At 36.1% G+C, this 8,851-nt stretch overlaps 1 long non-coding RNA gene across 1 annotated transcript; it reads right to left on the reverse strand.

Moving 5' to 3' along the window:
• Nucleotides 1–4,303: 4,303 nt before the first annotated feature.
• LOC140955369 (uncharacterized) lies at nucleotides 4,304–7,885 on the reverse strand. Its single transcript, XR_012169355.1, has 4 exons — nucleotides 7,777–7,885; nucleotides 4,758–4,869; nucleotides 4,493–4,678; nucleotides 4,304–4,356 (listed from the first exon to the last, which is right to left on the reverse strand). It is a non-coding gene; the product is annotated as an uncharacterized lncRNA (long non-coding RNA).
• Nucleotides 7,886–8,851: the final 966 nt, after the last annotated feature.

The following is an 8,851-nucleotide window of genomic DNA, read 5'->3' on the forward strand; positions in this document are numbered from 1 at the left end:
AAAGCCACTAGTTCTCAAACAGGCACTAATAAGGTGTTCGGAGTGTGATTGTGGTTATTTTTAAAAGTATTTTTTTACTAAAAAATAAATTAAAATATTTTTTTTTTTATTTTTAAAAAAATTATTTTTAATATCATCTCATTAAAATGATATGAAAACACTAAAAAAATATCAATTTGAAGCAAATAAAAAAATAATTTTTTAATGTTTTTAAAAACACTTTTGAAATGAAAAACAAAACAGAGTTTAAATATACTATTTGCCTTACATTTTTTAAAAACAAATAAATTATCGTCTAAAGAAAAAACAAGAATTGATTTTTTTTAACATTAAAATCATAAAAAAAATATTAATTTAATATTTTTCAAGTAAAATAAACTCTTTTTTTTTTTACTCTTCATTGATCATTTTATTCATTTTTATCTCCTTTTCAGAGATAAAAAAAAAAAAAAGATAGCAAATAGATGAAGGCATGTGTAGTAGTTTTTTATTTTTATTTTTGTTGCTGCAAAATGACACGATTAGAATGGCTAAAAAGTCCTGAGATTAGTAATAGTTTTATACTAGTATAATCTCAATCTTTGTAGAACCATTAGTAGCCACCAATGACTTATTCCATATCATACCCTTTTTCATGTCATCTTGATTCTCTAAAATCTCCATTTTCTCTCTCTCTTTTTTTTTTCATTTCGATAAATTAGGATAAAAACAACATATTTTTATTTTCGCTCTTAACAACTTCCCTTTCCTTTCATTACTATATTAAGGGTATAAGTATTACATTGTTTGTTATGCATGACATTCTTGTCATATTATCATGGTCTATATAACAATAAATGACATACATCCATAGACACAGCATCATATCAAATACTATCAAAATATCTCTTACCTATAAATAATAAAACAAGATAATATTCATCCATGATTACATTGGGATCTCGATTCATCTACTTCAATTTGTAGGGTATATGGTGTTTTTTTTTTTTTTAAGTTGCAACTTCTCTACTACTTCAATTAACACCACCTTTTCACAATTACCATTATCAATAATCAAATTACATACATTGTTCTTGATGGTACACGTTGAAAGAAAAAGACTAGTGTGTAGCCAATCTTGATTTGAATCACTTTTAAGAATAAGCAAACTCTTTTGGATAATTGAGGTAGCACCATCATTATCTTAGAAAACCTCCTCACTACCATATTAATCATCATAAAAAGGATCACTTCTCATCTCATTATGCTATTTTACTTACAAATGTTTACACTTACGACTTTTTGGTTTATGACACTTATAAATTCATTGTCCTAATTCATCATATCTAAAACACTAAAATTTAAAACCATATCTAGAACTTGATGGAGAAGGGGCACATTAATCTCTGGACCACTTGTTACAGTGGCATATCAGAGTCCAATGAATTCAAAAATGTATCAGGTATCAGTACACAAAGTTGGAAAAATAAACAGGGACGGAGACATTGTATTGGAAATGCTTCTTTTGACATGAATCAGATTGCTTTGCTCTGTTACATGAAGACTGGTACAATTACACAGCATAGATCAAAATACAAAATAGCTTAGCTACACAGAATTTGCACACACATGCCAATAAAATCTTGTTAGTTGTAATGAAAGGATAGTTAAGTTCAGTTGAGCTTATGAAGAAAAAAAGAGAGGATATATAAGAGTATAGATTACACACCAGTTTCCTAGCTTCTGAATCTTCTCCTCTATTTTCCACATCGGAACTTTTGTCTTGCCAATAACATCATTGGATTGCTCAAAGCTTTTGAAGGCAGCCCTTTCCACTTCAAAATCCTCACCATAGCCCCTTTCAAGAAAAGCCTGATCACTTCTTCTTGACAATCCGTTTTTCAGCACATATCTCTTGTCAGTAATTTTATCAGCTTGACTACGATTCCTGACAATTCCACCATTCATTTTGTTGACTCCAGAACCAATGTTCTCTTTTTCAAAAGCTTTCCCCTTTATTCCGAACATATCCAGGGAATCTTTAGCATGAGCAAGATTTTCTTTTAAGCCAATAGTTCTATCAATGCTTTCAATATATTCTAATACCATAGGACTTCGTTGAGCAATTCGAGTCTTCATACTCTTGGTTTCATTGAAATCCTCCGAGTCTGAATTCATGCTGCTAGTATGATCCCTCAACCATCGTCCATCACTCGTTGCCCCTCCCATTTTCCTTCTAAAATCAGCATGCAGACCACTTACTTTTCCACCCACCTTATGGTTGAACTCTCTAATTCTACCTCCTCTGTAATCAAGCTCAACATTAACTACTTCTTCTTGACCAGAGCATCAATCACTATTGTCACCAAACTCATCACTTTCCATGACTCCAGACACCTTTTCTCGATTGTTAAACCTCCTCAAATCCACATTGCTTTCATGTCTTACTGATGAAGGGGCATCACTCTCCTCTAAATCACCCTTCAAATTATAACTCCTATAATTGAGGTCCTCCAAGTTTGAATTCGTGCTACTGGTTCTATTCCTCAACCATCGCTCATCACTTGTAGCTCCTCCCTTTTTCTTTCTTGCATTAGCATGCACGTGACTTTCTTTGCCACCCAACTTATGATTGAACTTTCTACCTCTACCTCCTCTGTAATTAAGCTCTGCATTAACTACATCTTCTTGACCAAAGCATCCATCACCATTGTCACCAAACTCATCACTTTCCATGACTCCAGACACTTTTTCTCGATTGTTAAACCTCCTCAAATTCACACTGTTTTCATGTCTTACCGGTGATGGGGCATCACTCTCCTCTAAATTACCCTTCAACTTATAACTCCTATAATTGAGGTCCTCCAAGTCTGAGTTCGAGCTCCTGGTGCCATTCCTCAACCATCGCTCATCACTTGTAGCTCCTCCCCTCTTCCTTCTTACATTAGCATGCGCATGACTTTCTTTGCCATCCACATTATAATTGAACTCTCTAATTCTTCCTCCTCTGTAATCAAGCTCTGCGTTAACTACATCTTCCTCACCACTGCACCCATTAGCATTCTCGCCAAACTCATCACTTTCCATGACTTTGGACACCTTCACTCGATCCTTAAACCCTGTTAGACAATTGACATTTTTTAACTCTAGTGTTTCATGTTGTTTAATTGTTATTTAATCAAGTATTGTCTGTTTTTCTTTTCTTTCATTTCTGTTTTGATTTTGTCAAAGTAAATCCCTTGTTTTTCTGAAGTTGTTGCTGAGATTAGTGGCAGCATATTGTCCACTACAGTTAGTGGCTAGTGACAGCACATTGTCCACTACAGTTAGTGGCTAGTGACAGCACATTGTTCACTACAGTTAGTGGCTGATAACTAGGTAGGTTTGTTAAGTTTTCTCATGTATTTAAAGACATGCAGTTAATAAAATACTTACTAAGACATTTTATCAAACACCTTGTGTGTAATTCGTGTTCTTCAATATCCAGCATTGTTGTTCTTGATTGTGCATCCCTTCACCTGCACAAAACACAGCAACACAATTCTTAACAGTGGTATCAGAGCATCTCAGATCTTATAGGACCAAAACACCTTTTTTCAGAATCTCAAAAATGACATCCAACAACTTACTTTTAAACTCCCCCATTATATTCACTGGCGAAAACTACCATATTTGGTCAGTGAAGATGCAAGCTTTTCTTGAAGCTTATGATCTTTGGGAAATTGTTTCCGAAGACAAACCAGTAGCTCCCTTACCAACAAATCCCACTATGGCTCAAATCAAGTTCAGCAGTGAGGAAAAGGCAAAGAAATCCAAGGCAAAATCAATCATCCAGAATTCTGTGGCAGAAAGCATTTTCTACAGAATTATGGCATGCAATTCAGCCAAAGAGGCTTGGAACAAACTAAAAGAAGAATATCAAGGCAGTGACAGAACAAGGCAAATACAAGTGCTGAATTTGAAGAGAGATTTTGAGGTACTTAACATGCAAGAAGATGAAACAATCTCCAAGTATTCTGATCGAATTTCACTAATTATCAACAGCAGCAGATTACTTGGAGAAGACTTTCCTGACAGTAGGATTGTGGAGAAGGTTCTTGTGACTCTTCCTGAGAGGTTTGAATCCAAAATCTCCTCTCTGGAAGAATCAAAGGACCTTAGTAAAATCTCATTAGGTGAACTAATGAGTGTTCTTCAAGCATAGGAGCAACGTAGAACAATCAGGCAAGACAAGATTGACTGAAGGAGCCTTTTTATGTGCAAAAACAAACAAGCTGGAAAAGGAAAGAAGTTGCCTAATCTGAGATTCAAAGGCAGAAATGAAGGGGGCAGCACTAGTGAAGGTTCAAAACAAAAGACGTTTCCTCCTTACACTCACTGCAAAAGAAACACTCATTCAGAAAAATATTGTTGGTGGAGGCTAGATGCAATTTGTGGAAATTGCAAGCAATCAGGGCACATCACAAAGGTCTGCAAGTTCAAAAACTCAGATCCAAAACCTAAACAAGCTCACCTAGCAGATGAAGTTGATACACAGGAGGAGCAATTCTTTGCTGTCACTTGTTTCTCAACAAATGATCCAGCTGATACTTGGCTTATTGACAGTGGATGCACACATCATTTGTGCAATGATGCTGGGATGTTCAAAACCCTTGATGAATCTTACAAATCCAGAGTAAAGGTTGGCAATGGAGAATTTCTAGAGGTCAAAGGCAGAGGGTCAGTAAATGTTCAAACAAGTTCAGGTATCAAAATCATTCCTGATGTGTTATTTATACCTGAAATCAGTCAAAATTTGTTGAGTGTTGGACAAATGATGGAGAAAAACTATTCTCTTCAGTTTAAGGATCATAAATGCATTATCTTTGATCCTTCTGGAGAACAAATGTTCTGTGTAAAGATAAAAAACAGAAGCTTTGTTGTTGACTGGGATAAAGTATCCAATCATGCATATGTGAGTATCCTCAGGATGTTTCAAATCTTTGGCATAAAAGATTTGGACATTTCAATCAAAAGGGCTTGTCAATTCTGAAACAAAAACAAATGGTTGAAGCATTGCCCACATTGAATGGTGAGATTCAATTGTGTGAAACATGTCAACTTGGCAAGCAATCAAGGCCACCATTTCCTAAAAGGCAAGCATGGAGAGCCAGCCAAAAACTTCAACTCATCCATACTGACGTGTGTGGACCTATGAAGACAGCCTCATTATGTGGTAACAAGTATTTCATTCTCTTTATTGATGATTATACTAGGATGTGTTGGGTGTATTTCATCAAATTTAAGAGTGAAGTATTTACAATCTTTCAAACATTCAAAGTTTTAGTTGAGAATCAAAGTGACATGCTAATTAAATGCTTAAGATCTGACAATGGTACTGAATATACCTCAAATCAGTTTCTTGAGTATTGCAACAGCAGAGGCATTGTGCACCAGTACACTACACCATAACACACCCACAACAAAATGGTGTATGTGAGAGGAAGAACAGGACAGTAATGGAGATGGCTAGATGTCTCTTACTTGAAAAGAAAATGCCAAATAAATTATGGGCAGAGGCAGTCAATACCTCTGTTTACTTGCTGAACCGACTTCCAACCAAAGCACTGGAGGGCAAGACACCATAAAGGCTGGAATGGTGTTAAACCTGTTGTAGATCATCTTCGAATCTTTGGCAGCATATGCTATTATCATATAGCTGAGCCAAAGAGGAGCAAACTTGACAACAAAGCTCAGAAGGGAGTTCTTGTGGGTTATGGAATAACAACCAAAGGATACAGAATCCTTTGCTTACAAACAGAGAAGGTTATTCTCAGCAGAGATGTGAAGGTTGATGAAGCAATCACATGGGATTGGGAACATCAGAAAAATATAATTTCTGATCAACCATTCACCATTCAGCCTCAGCTGGTAGCCGATGAATCAGTGGATGATTTTCCAGTTAGAGGCACAAGATCATTGGAAGATATTCACCTAAGATGCAACATGGCAATTCTAGAACCAACCAGCTATACTGAAGCTCAAGAATTTCCAGCATGGAGGCAGAAATGGAAATGATCAATAAAAATGCAACATGGCAGCTGATTGAAAGGCCTAAGCATCGCAAGGTGATAGGTGTAAGATGGGTTTTCAAAACAAAACTCAATCCAGATGGGTCAATATGCAAACACAAGGCTAGATTGGTGGTAAAGGGCTATGCTCAGCAATATGGTGTGGACTACCTAGAGACCTTTGCTCCAGTAGCAAGGTATGATACTATTAGACTTCTCATTACACTTGCAGCACATAACTCTTGGCAGATTCACCAACTTGATGTCAAGTCTGCCTTTTTGAATGGATTTCTTGCTGAAGAAATCTTTGTAGAGCAACCCGATGGGTATGCTGTTAAAGATAAAGAAGATCATGTGTATCTACTTAAGAAGGCCTTGTATGGGTTGAAACAAGCTCCTCGAGCTTGGTATGACAGAATAGACACACATCTGCTTTAACTTGGGTTCAGCAGAAGCCAAAATGAAGCAACTTTGTACGTGAAATCCTGTGGTAACCATTTTCTAATTGTATCTATTTACGTAGATGATATGCTCATCACAGGAAGTGACCTTGGAATGATCCAAGAGTTCAAAGATGAAATGAAGAAGATGTTTGAGATGTCTGACCTTGGAATGATGAATTACTTCCTTGAAATGGAAGTGATGCAATCCAACAATGGCATTTTTACATGCCAAAAGAAGTATGCTTCAGACATCCTAAAAAGATTCAAAATGGAGGATTGTAAACCAGTGGGGACTCCTATGACAACAAGTATCAAGCTTAGCAAGGGTGATGAATCTGAAAAAGTGGATGAAAGTTTGTATAGAGGCTTAATTGGCAGCCTTCAATATCTTACAGCAAGTAGACTTGACATATTGTTTGCTGTGAGTATTCTTTCAAGGTTCATGCATTCTCCAAGGGAGACTCATTTCATTGCAGCAAAAAGGATACTTAGATACATCAAAGGTACCATTGATCTTGGTATTTTCTGTCCAAAATCATTAGAAGGGGCTGTGGAACTAAGAGGATATACTGATAGTGATTGGGGAGGCTGTGTTGATGATTCAAGAAGCACTTCAGGGTATTTATTCTCACTCAATTCAGGTGTCTTCACCTGGAGTTCAAAGAAGCAAGAGACAACAGCTCAATCCACTACAGAAGCAGAGTACATTGTTGCTGCCGCTGCTGTCAACCAAGCAATTTGGTTGAGGAAAATGTTAAAGGATTTGGGACATGAACAGCTTGAAGCTACTAAAATCATGTGTGATAACAGTTCTGCAGTATCAATTTCAAAGAATCCAGTCTTTCATGGACGTACAAAGCATATCAAAATCAAGTTTCATTTTATTAGAGAAGTTCAACAATCTAATGAAGTGATGCTGATTCATTGTTCTTCCGAAGAACAACTTGCAGATATATTTACCAAACCACTACCTAAAGAGAGATTTGAGACATTTAGACAAATGATTGGAATTTGTCGTCAAAATGTCAAGGAGGAGTGTTAGACAATTGACATTTTTTAACTCTAGTGTTTCATGTTGTTTAGTTGTTATTTAATCAAGTATTGTCTGTTTTCTTTTCTTTCATTTCTGTTTTGATTTTGTCAAAGTAAATCCCTTGTTTTTCTGAAGTTGTTGCTGAGATTAGTGGCAGCATATTGTCCACTACAGTTAGTGGCTAGTGACAGCACATTGTCCACTACAGTTAGTGGCTGATAACTAGGGAGGTTTGTTAAGTTTTCTCATGTATTTAAAGACATGCAGTTACTGAGACATTTTATCAAACACCTTGTGTGTAATTCGTGTTCTTCAATATCCAGCATTGTTGTTCTTGATTGTGCATCCCTTCACCTGCACAAAACACAGCAACACAATTCTTAACAAACCCCCTCAATTTTACACTCCTTTAATCTCTTTCCAACAATGACGCATCATTCCCCTCTAAATCATCCTTCAACTTATAACTATTTGACTTATGTACTTGATTCTTTTCTCTTCCAGTCTTAACAGACTCCATAGCCTTCAAATACTCACCAAAAGATGGTTTAAATTCTAACTCTTTCTCAATAACCCCACCACCACCAACCAACCGATTATCAGACTCGTCTTTTTGCAATGCCTTCACTCTTAAACCAACAACTCTCATTGCTTTCCCACGCCTGCTCTTCAATGGAACACCAGAAATTGGAGGTCTCCAAGAATTCAAAGGCCCACATGAAGAATATGGTTTCCAGCTACAATTACAGGTTAAGTTCCCATTTCTTTCAAAACCAGATAAACCGTTTTGCCCATTTGTCATAATTATCACCTCCATATTATCAATTCACACCACACAGTCTCACAAGCCAAGCAAACCTCTATCTTGGAGTCACTAATTATATTGATCAGCCTGTTTTATAATTTGATTCGAGATTTGGACAATGGGTTAAATATATAAAAAATTATTGATTATAACAATTAGTTTAACGAGTTTTTTTTAATGAAATAATATTATTTTATATAAAAATTATTGATTAGATAATCTTACATGAATTTTTATAGGATTAATCTAGTCATCAAGTTTATCAAATCGAATTAAATAAAGTAAAGTGTTCAAATAATTCGAAAACCATCATGATCCGAGAGTTATCAGGCTATTGAATCAACCAATCAGCGCAGGTGGATTTGAGATCTATGAAGAAAGATGATGTAGACGGGTGAAGTAATGCGCTGAACTTCCGCCATAGCCTACACAGTTGACGAAGAAGGTAATTGGGTAATTTGTCACCTCTTTGCCTGTGTCTGGTCTGCATGGATACATCTCTTTCCAAGTGTCTGTCATGAACAGTCCCAAAAACACTTAA

Source organism: Populus alba, chromosome 1 (genome assembly GCF_005239225.2).
Source record: "Populus alba chromosome 1, ASM523922v2, whole genome shotgun sequence".
In the NCBI taxonomy this organism is placed as follows: domain Eukaryota; kingdom Viridiplantae; phylum Streptophyta; class Magnoliopsida; order Malpighiales; family Salicaceae; genus Populus; species Populus alba.